This window comes from Harpia harpyja, chromosome 23 (genome assembly GCF_026419915.1).
Source record: "Harpia harpyja isolate bHarHar1 chromosome 23, bHarHar1 primary haplotype, whole genome shotgun sequence".
Lineage (NCBI taxonomy): Eukaryota > Metazoa > Chordata > Aves > Accipitriformes > Accipitridae > Harpia > Harpia harpyja.
In genome coordinates this window covers 3,143,799-3,153,027 of record NC_068962.1, presented here as the reverse complement: position 1 = coordinate 3,153,027, position 9,229 = coordinate 3,143,799, and the positions used below count along the sequence as shown (strand labels likewise).

The 9,229-nt window shown below is 45.6% G+C and overlaps 3 non-coding genes across 3 annotated transcripts; 2 read left to right on the top strand and 1 right to left on the bottom strand.

Moving 5' to 3' along the window:
* The first annotated feature begins 913 nt into the window (after positions 1-913).
* TRNAD-GUC (transfer RNA aspartic acid (anticodon GUC)) lies at positions 914-985 on the top strand. Its single transcript has one exon. It is a non-coding gene; the product is annotated as a tRNA-Asp (tRNA).
* Positions 986-1,128: 143 nt separating this feature from the next.
* TRNAD-GUC (transfer RNA aspartic acid (anticodon GUC)) lies at positions 1,129-1,200 on the bottom strand. Its single transcript has one exon. It is a non-coding gene; the product is annotated as a tRNA-Asp (tRNA).
* A 433-nt stretch (positions 1,201-1,633) lies between these two features.
* TRNAW-CCA (transfer RNA tryptophan (anticodon CCA)) lies at positions 1,634-1,705 on the top strand. The gene has a single exon. It is a non-coding gene; the product is annotated as a tRNA-Trp (tRNA).
* Positions 1,706-9,229: the final 7,524 nt, after the last annotated feature.

Below are 9,229 nucleotides of genomic sequence, written 5' to 3'. Positions count from 1 at the left end.
TTTACAGGTCACTTATATTTAGATGTCTATGTATAGATTGCTGTTTGTTCTTTAGCTATGCTTGTCTGAAAAAGCTAAGCTGGGGACCTTTTATCCAAAGAAATATTAGCAGTAGCAGAGACCATCAAAAGAGAAGACCGGTTGTTCCAATCGCTTGTTTATTATACGGTGTTAATTCTTCATCTAACAAGCTAGCAAATTAAATACAGTTTCCAGTCTAATGTCACTGTGATACGAACTTAGAACCATGTTACTGCTGACCGAGTCGGTATCAGACCATATGGTCAGTACGTGTCCTTCTGCCTTTTTTACTCTCCAGTCCCCAAGTAATTGGTTTCCATTTCTCTCGTTCCCATTTTAGGTAGGTAAGAAGCAGGTGCTCCAGCCCCTTCACCCCAAGGACTGCTGACTCCAGGGCTTCTCGGGTTCCCGTCAAAAGAAACTTGTCTGCGTGAACGAGATGCAAAAACCCAAACGCAAAGACATCCGAGCCGCCGCTTTGCTCCTCACCGCCTCCCGTCGGCAGCTGCCTTGCGCTGCCCTCCTCGGCGATCCGCGCCCGCAGCTCCCCGACGGCTGGGAGGAGCAAGAAGACAAACCCCACGCGTGCGGAGGGGGCACAACGCCTCTCCTTCCCCACGCCAGGTCCGAAAGAATCCACGCAAACACGAGCTACGCCTAGGAAGTCCTTCCTCCTCCCACCGCCTCCCCGTGCCGGACAAGCTGTAAGGAAGGACACCAGCCGCCACTTCGCCTTTCGCACATCCCGCACTCGGCTCGCCCGACCGCAGCCCCCCCCCGAGCCCAGGAAAAAGGAGGGGAGGAGGGATGGGGGGCGGCTTTGGGCAGCGCGGCCGCGGCCACTTCCCCGCGGAGCGGCTGCGGGGACGCGCTCCGGGGGCGCGCCGCGGGTTCCTCGTTAGTATAGTGGTGAGTATCCCCGCCTGTCACGCGGGAGACCGGGGTTCGATTCCCCGACGGGGAGAGGTGCGCCGGCGCGCGCGCCCTTTTTGTTTCCTCGGCGCCACCAGACCCACGCCCGACCGTCAGCGTCCCCCACTCCCACCGGGGACCAAAATAACCGCGGGGCGCCGCGCCCTATCCTTCAGGAAAAACATTTTGCGTGGCCTCCCCGTCGGGGAATCGAACCCCGGTCTCCCGCGTGACAGGCGGGGATACTCACCACTATACTAACGAGGAGCTGCCCCTAACGGTCGTTTTCGCGGGGCTGGCTTTATCCCCAAGGCAGCGCCCCGGCGGGACCGGAGGGGCTCGGGCAGGAGCGGCGGGAACCGGGACCCACGGGCCTGCGGAGGGCGGTCATGTCGCGGGAGGCGAGCTCGGCACCACCGCGGGGTGGGGGGGGGGGGCCTCGGTGCCAGGGGCCGGCGGCGGGGGGGTGTGTGTGTGGGTGGGCAGAGATAACGTACTGGCGCGGGAAGGCGGGCAACGAAGCAGTGGCGGCGGAGAGGGGCCGGCGCGGGGTCGGTGCCAGTCGGCGCGGTTGCCGTACCGGGTGAGAAGGGTCCTCGTCGCCCCCCGTCCCCGTCCCCCCCGGCCGTGTCCCCCCGGGGCGGGGGACGGCGGCCCGTGTTGGGCGAGTTCTAATACTCTGCGTGCGGGTGCCCAGCAGGACCTCGTGGCGCAACGGTAGCGCGTCTGACTCCAGATCAGAAGGCTGCGTGTTCGAATCACGTCGGGGTCACTTGTTTTTTTGGTTTTTTTTTTTTCTTTCCTTTCCCTTTTGTTTTCCTTACTTCTACCGGCTTCGTCACAGAGGGACGTTAATTTTTCTTTTTTTTTTTTCTCTGAAGCTTAGGGTCTCCTCTTTTTGCTTGAACCTGAGAGGGAAAACAGAAGTATAAAACAAGGACAGTCTGAACAGCGGTCACCGATGAGGCAGCCTGCGGAGAGAAACATGAGAAAGAGGTGTTTGGAGATCGTCTGTCTGGCTTTCAGATTTCAACAGCACCAGTTTGAGGGAAGTACCGGGGTGAAACAGTGCCTCGAGGGGAAAGGAAACGAGGACACTGCTTTCCTTCCCCACCGTTGGCACTGGAGGCGGGAGGCCCAGGACCCGGGGTGGGAAAGAAGGGTGCGCGGAGCTAGATGGGAGCAATGGCGTGGGAATACTGGTGTACCAGTGTCACTGGAGTACTGGTATACCGATGTCACTGTAGAGATCCCCTTGGGTAAAATAGGCACATCTTTGTTTATGGCATGTGTGCATACGGGAGCTTCTAATATCACGCTTAAAGACAAAAGGCAAGGACATGTAAAAGATCTACTTTAAGTTCTACAAAGACAACCCACTGTGTGGAAATGATGAGAAAAAGTCAGAAAGATGTATAGGAAGGTAACTTTAAATTTTAAATGGGACAGAGGCCCCCAGAATGGCAGGGAGACCCTGTTTTCAGCACAGAAGCTCACATGAGAAGGAGTGGAAGTCAAGGCAGAGACGCAAGTGGTCCTGACCAGCCAAGAGCTCAGATGGATGCAAACACAAACGTGATGGGGAGGGAGAGGAGAAGCGCTTCAGGGGGTGATGGGTTTAGGCTCTGGAACAGATGAGTTTTCTCAGAGTAGACGTTTCTGCACACTGAGGTGCCAGAAAAGCACAGAAAGTATTTAGATTTGGTCTAGATATGAGAGACTGAGTCCTAGAAGTAATACTTTAGTGATTTGGAGGGACTGGAATGTTTGACACGTAATGAAATTTAATTAGGAGGGAAACAGAATAGTTTGTCAAGGGCCTGAATTTGAGGGACAGAGAGAAACGTGCCAGAGAGACAATTCTGAGTTTGTAAGAATTGATTATTACTGTCGTAAACCATGGCAGAAAATGAAGAGAATACAGAAGTATTAGAAACCAGACTCAGCAAAGTCATCAAATTATGTGGGGGTTTTTTTAAGATAAATACCCTTAAAACCTTTCAAATACAGAAATTCTGCATCTTCCTTAAGTCTTCCGTTCCAGTGCTTTGCTATCCTTACTGTTAGGAAGCGACTATGTGCAGTTTAACCCTGATGTCTCTTTTGGTGTAACTTAAATCCAGCCCTCGTGCTATTGCACTGGAGAACAGTTTATTCCCTTCCTTTTTATAGGTACTCCTTATGTTTTTGAAATTCATTATGCCTCTCCATAGCTGTTCTAGAGTAATAGACCATGTTTGCTGGGCCTCTGATTATTTGTATCGCTTGCCTCTGGAGTCTTTCCAATTAAGGTGCATTTTTAAGTGCCCAGAACTGGTCACAGTATTTCAGCTGACTCAGATTTTACCAGGTCTGAATAGAAGAGGAGGACTGCCTCACATGCTCTGCTGACAGGACTTGCATTTATGTGGTTAGTCCTTTTTTTTTTTTTTTAATGCATAGTCTGTTAGATGGATGCATTTTTTGTTGGATGCATAATCTGTTAGATGGATGCATTTTTTGTTGGATGCATAATCTGTTAGATGTTTCCCTGGTCCCACAAAATACCTCAGACTCGGCTTGATTATCCATCAGAGAGCTGGATGGAAGAAGTGGTGGCAATCTGCTTGCATTCCTGTACCGCTGCCAAAGCAGGTGCGCTGCTCTAGGCATTCCGCGTTGTTGCCAGACAATATCTCTGGCTTGCAGTAAGGGGTTCATCTAATCACAATACAGAAGATCTATTAATAAGAGTGCAAGTTTTCAGGGTGTGGTTTCATTTCACACTGATACACCTAACGTAACGTGAGTGCAGACTGTCACAAAACAGTCGGTCTCGCTCTGCCCTGTCCATCCCCACCTGCGCGTTTCCCCCGTTCCACTTGGATCACGTCTTGCAGTTGTGCAGCAGCAGCTGCTGGCTCAGCGTGCGGATCTGGTGGCACAACTACTAGGAGAGCGTCAGGAGTGCATGGCCTGGGACAGGATAGAGAGCAGGATCATCCTTTTCAACAGCAACCGCAACTACCAATGGTTCGGTTAAATTTTTTGTTAGCTGTTCTTTGGAGGGACAGCCTACTATCCCTAAATCAAAGTAATCTAGTGATGTTTCAAAGCTAAATGGAAGAATTAAATGCGCCTTAGCTATGTGCAAACTCTCCCTCTCAATTTCCTATTAGTAAAATGGTGTCGTGGTTTAACCCCAGCCAGCAACTCAGCCCCACGCAGCCGCTCACTCTCTCACTCCCCCCCCACCCCCAGTGGGATGGGGGAGAGAATCCGGGGAAAAAAGTGAAACTCGTGGGTTCTTATCTCAAGAACAGTTTCATAGGACAGAAAGGAAGAAAGTAATAATGGTAACAATAACAATAATAAAAGGATTGGAATATACAAAACAAGTGATGCACAATGCAATTGCTCACCACTCACCGACCGATGCCCAGTTAGTTCCGAAGCAGCGATTCACCCCCCGAGGCCAACTCCCCCCAGTTTATATACTGGGCATGACATCACATGGTATGGAATATCCCTTTGGCCAGTCTGGGTCAGCTGTCCTGGCTGTGTCCCCTCCCAAATTCTTGTGCCCCTCCAGCCTTCTTGCTGGCTGGGCATCAGAAGCTGAAAAATCCTTGACTTAGTCTAAACACTACTGAGCAACAACTGAAAACATCAGTGTGTTATCAACATTCTTCTCATACTGAGCCCAAACCACAACACTGTACCAGCTACTAGGAAGAAAATTAACTCTATCCCAGCTGAAACCAGGACAACTGGGGATAATAATTCCCTTTAATCTCACCGCAGCTGTTTTGTCGAGTAGACTCCATTAATTCTGAGGCACTCAAGTATGCTGGTGGGTATTTGTCCCTCACCAGTGTTTCTACAGTATGCGTGCTTCTGTGCTTTTGTCCCTGTCTAACTTTTAAATACTTCATTTGTAACCTGACTGATCTCTTAACACAGATGTTTTTTCTTATGAAATTGTTACTAGCTAAATATAGGCAATAACTTAAGTCCACATGAGGTTAAAAAATCTTGGAGCTGATGTAATAGCTTATATATGGTAAATATAGCTTCTGCACTATCTCTGTCCATATATGATAAAATTAGATATCCAAATAATGCTTGTTTGGAAATGATTCGGTGTGGGAAACTGCCCTGTAAACTGTCCTTTTCATTTCATTTCTGTCAGTGTACTTAAGCAGGAGCTGATACTTCTGTTTTCAATCCTTGTTGGTACAGGCCTTTGTCTCTCACAATGTCAGCGGTAAGACGTTTTAAAACAGTTATACCACGCAGTTGTACACATTTCTTTCCCTGCCTGGGGACAGTCGTACAGACCACCCACAGCACTGGGGACCCCTGTATTCACGAGGGCAACCACCCCTCTTGTCTACCACATTTACCGGCGACACAGACACAGCAGCATTCCCCAGCGGGTGCCAGTGAGAGTGCAGTCGCCTGGCCTGTCCCCCCGGGATAACTACGTCCACTGTCAAATTCAGCAGGAGATGGAACTCTCTCTATAAGAGAATTGCGCTAGAAGTGATATGCTCCGTTATAATAAGGCATGCTTTTTTCTTATTGCTTTGCTATTTCTACTTGGATTATGCTTAAAAAGAGATGTTTCTGGTAAGAAAGCTAGAATTACTAAAAAGCCACCTAATTTTTCTAAACTAATCAAGAACGTGGAGAAGAAATGAGTGATTCTAGAAACTATAGTTACACTGTGCCATAACGGCTGGGCAACTGCTTATTTTATTTATAGTAATCCTTTCCAGTTTCTATTGCCTTTCTCAGAGGGAGTATTATTTTCATTGTGAAACTCGCTGTGCACCAAGAATGAATTAATGTTTCATATAATTTTTTTACATTTCCTTTAGCTAAGATTTCCATATCAGCTCAGTCTAAGACAAGAGCATGTCTGTAACACTTCCTTAAATGCCTTTACCATGAATGGATTTATAGCCTTCACAATGTTGTTGTGTATTATGAGGCAAATGTCACATGTGAATGCAAATTACACATCTATACTTCATTACAAATTAAATGTGATCCAAACCCTCCACTGAATTTAGGATACTTTTTTAAGCACACAGACATAGAAAATTCATTTTTTCAGCGTAGCGCAACATAAACTACCTGTCTCGTTTTTATGGATGGCATTACAGGTTAGGAATCATAAACTTGGGGAAACTCAAAGCTAGAAATCTGAGATAGTTTAGAAGGCATTCAGTGCTTTCATGTCAAAGACGACTGTAAGACTGAAAATCTCTTTCTCACGCTCAGGAAAGCTAACAAATTCCAGACATTTGGGAGGGTCCTACAAAGGAAGGATTTCTGGCTTCTGCTTTCAGCATATTTCACATTTTTAGGCAAGCTTACAGCAGTTTTTCAACCACTGAAAATGGCCATAGTCTCACACCATTTGCACTTTTTCCCTAAACTTTCTTTCTGTCACCATTTATACTGACAAGGGGTAAAATGTGACTACCTGTTTCTCAGGTAGAGGCAGGTATTCTGGTTCTTTGAAAAGCAGAACTTGCTATTAGGGATAAACATTTAAGTACTGGAATGCTTCACGGAGGGCAAGGCAAAACAACAGCTTTGTACTCCAACCTTTAAGACACAAATTGTTTAATAGGCATATGGACCACCTCGTGTTTTTGGGGGTTTGGTTTTTTTTTTTCTCTGTAAAAACATTAGATCTTTTGAGCTTGTTCGTAATGAACTCATTCTCTTATCCTCTTTGACTGATGCCTTACGCTACACAAAATGCAAGCTTTCTTTCCTTCAAACAAAACAAACAACAAAGGTGCAGATCCTCAGCTGTATTAAGGTCTGATTGTGGTGACAGTTGCAGGTTCCAGTGTTAATCATTATGTATGCGCACATTTTGGCACTCTCTCATATTACTTGCCCTGTCTTCACCTTGTCTGGAGAACACCTGTTGTTCCCAAGGAACGACAATGAAAAGTGTAGAAGCAGGGAATAAAGGACAGTTTTCTGCCAAGGATTTTTTTATGGACTTGGCTTGCCAGAGAAGTCTACTGCTCTGAAATAGAGTGACACTGAAGTGTTATACAATGCTTTTTTAGCTTTTGTCACCTTGGAAACAGCTAAAGGTAAGCCAATAAAAGAGACCAGTGTCCACACTAGGGAGTTATATCAGTGTAACAATGTAACAGAGAAAATCATTCATGAAAGATAATACATATTTCTATAGTTAGGGAAATAACTTTCAAAACATAAATGGACTGTAAATATGAACTGTAAGTAATGTTAATCTGTGGCTGTGGCTCCACAGCCACTGTATTGGATTTTGAACAAGTAGCCAAACTTACGATGCCGGGTGTCTGCTGTCTTTATGCTTCTATGCCAGTTTTGCCCAACAACAAAAAGACAAAAAATACAGATCCAATGTAAAGCCAGTTAACCCATCCATTTGTTATGACCAAAGCTGAACTGGGAGTGTAACTGTAGTGATTTACTACTTCATACCATATTGATGTTGCATTTTCATGCTACACTTAATGCATTAAAACCAGACTTAACCACCCACGTACTTAGATTGAAAGGTGTAAACTGACTTCAAGCTCAAAAGGTTTCATTCCTTCCACTCCTAAGGGTCACTCACAAGAAAAGCGAGCGCCAACTGTATTGCGTATTCCGAACAGTATAATGAGTTGCAAATGGCAGCTGCACTCCTCTAAGCAGCAGCATCAGAAAACAAGCTTCAGGCCTGGAGTATAGCACCATTATTGTCTGTGGGGATGTTAGATGGTGCCTGCACCAACTTTTTAGATTGTATTTCCACTTCAACCACTTTGGTTAAAATTTCCCAGACCCAGTTCCCCCTTACACTGCTTTAAAACATGTTAGACTTGATAGGAATTGAGGTTATTTTTCACATTAGTACGATAGCTGAAGAATCTCTCTGCTGCTGCCTTTCTGAAGCATGCTGGGTCAGTCTGCAACTGGTTTCATATCTGGAAAAGATATAAGTTCTTAAAGGTGGGGGAAAGGCACCCAGGGCACCTAGAGGCTTTTAAAAGTGAAACATACTATCTATACTTTAAATTATTACTGTCAAATTGGAAAGGAATTCAATTCCTTTAAGCATTTCCAAAACACTTGTCATGTGATACCCATGTTGTGGGAAAAACTCTGGGTAAGATATGCTGAAAAATAAATAGAACCATCTAATTTGTTCTATTCAGGCTTAAAAGTAAGTGATAGTAGTCAAACCACATTGGTATATGAATATTTGCTTTGTATGTGTATGCGATCAATGGAAGGAAGACATTTCTACCCACTGTTCAGCCTCATCTAACAAACTGAAAAGGTAAAGTATATACAACACCAAGAACCAAATACTTTCAGATCTAAATTATAATGAACTGCAGATGATGGCCACCTTGTATCACTACTTGCACTACAAGGTAAATTCTCCAAGCTAAGCTTCTCCCTTGTATTAATTACTTTGTTACACCACACCAATTCCTCAGTTGGAAGCATAGGGCTTCTCCTGGGTGGGTCCTTGATTTGCCTCAAAATCACCTTCCACAAAAATAACCCTCAGTACCTTTATCTAGCTGATATTGTGGTAATGGCTAGGTAAACAGGAACGACAGCCACCATATTTTGTGATGGAGCAAACCCAAAGGGAGGAAATGCCCTTCCTCAACTGCAATTTAAACCTCTTTTTGGAACATAAAGAGGAGTGGGTGCAAACACTAACAATCCTGTTTCATATCCGTGATTGATGGGCAAATTAAAATATTCACTTCTTATCTCTGATACTGTAGCAGAGTGCTCAAAAGCATAGGATATATAGTCAGATGTAAGTATTAAACCGTTCCCATCGTAAAATACAGGAAAATTTATAGCAGCATTATGTTCCCAGCAAGCCGCGTGTGAGCACATGAAGATTTAAGTCGCTTGTTTAAAGACAGTGCAGTCTTAAACTCAGTCCTACTTCCTCAGCAGGGACACAAAGTGAAATTTCTGAAGTCAGCTCAATAGAACGACTATGCACCTTTCAAATTTTGCACTACTATCGAAGCGATCCGATTTTTTTGTTGTTTGTTTTTAACATACAAGTCATCACAACGGCAGCAGTTACGCTAACAGATTAGCTGCCGATTTCCCGGTTGGATTTCTTCCGAAGCCCGATAGCTAACGTGTATCACGTGAAGTTCCGCACTCGGCTGGCGATCGCAGCAGCTCGGTTCCCCTGAGAGAAAACTCCTGCAAGTCTTCTTTGCCCGGCAGCCGCTTCAACAAACTGAAGCTAAAGCCGGTGGCGAGCTCACGG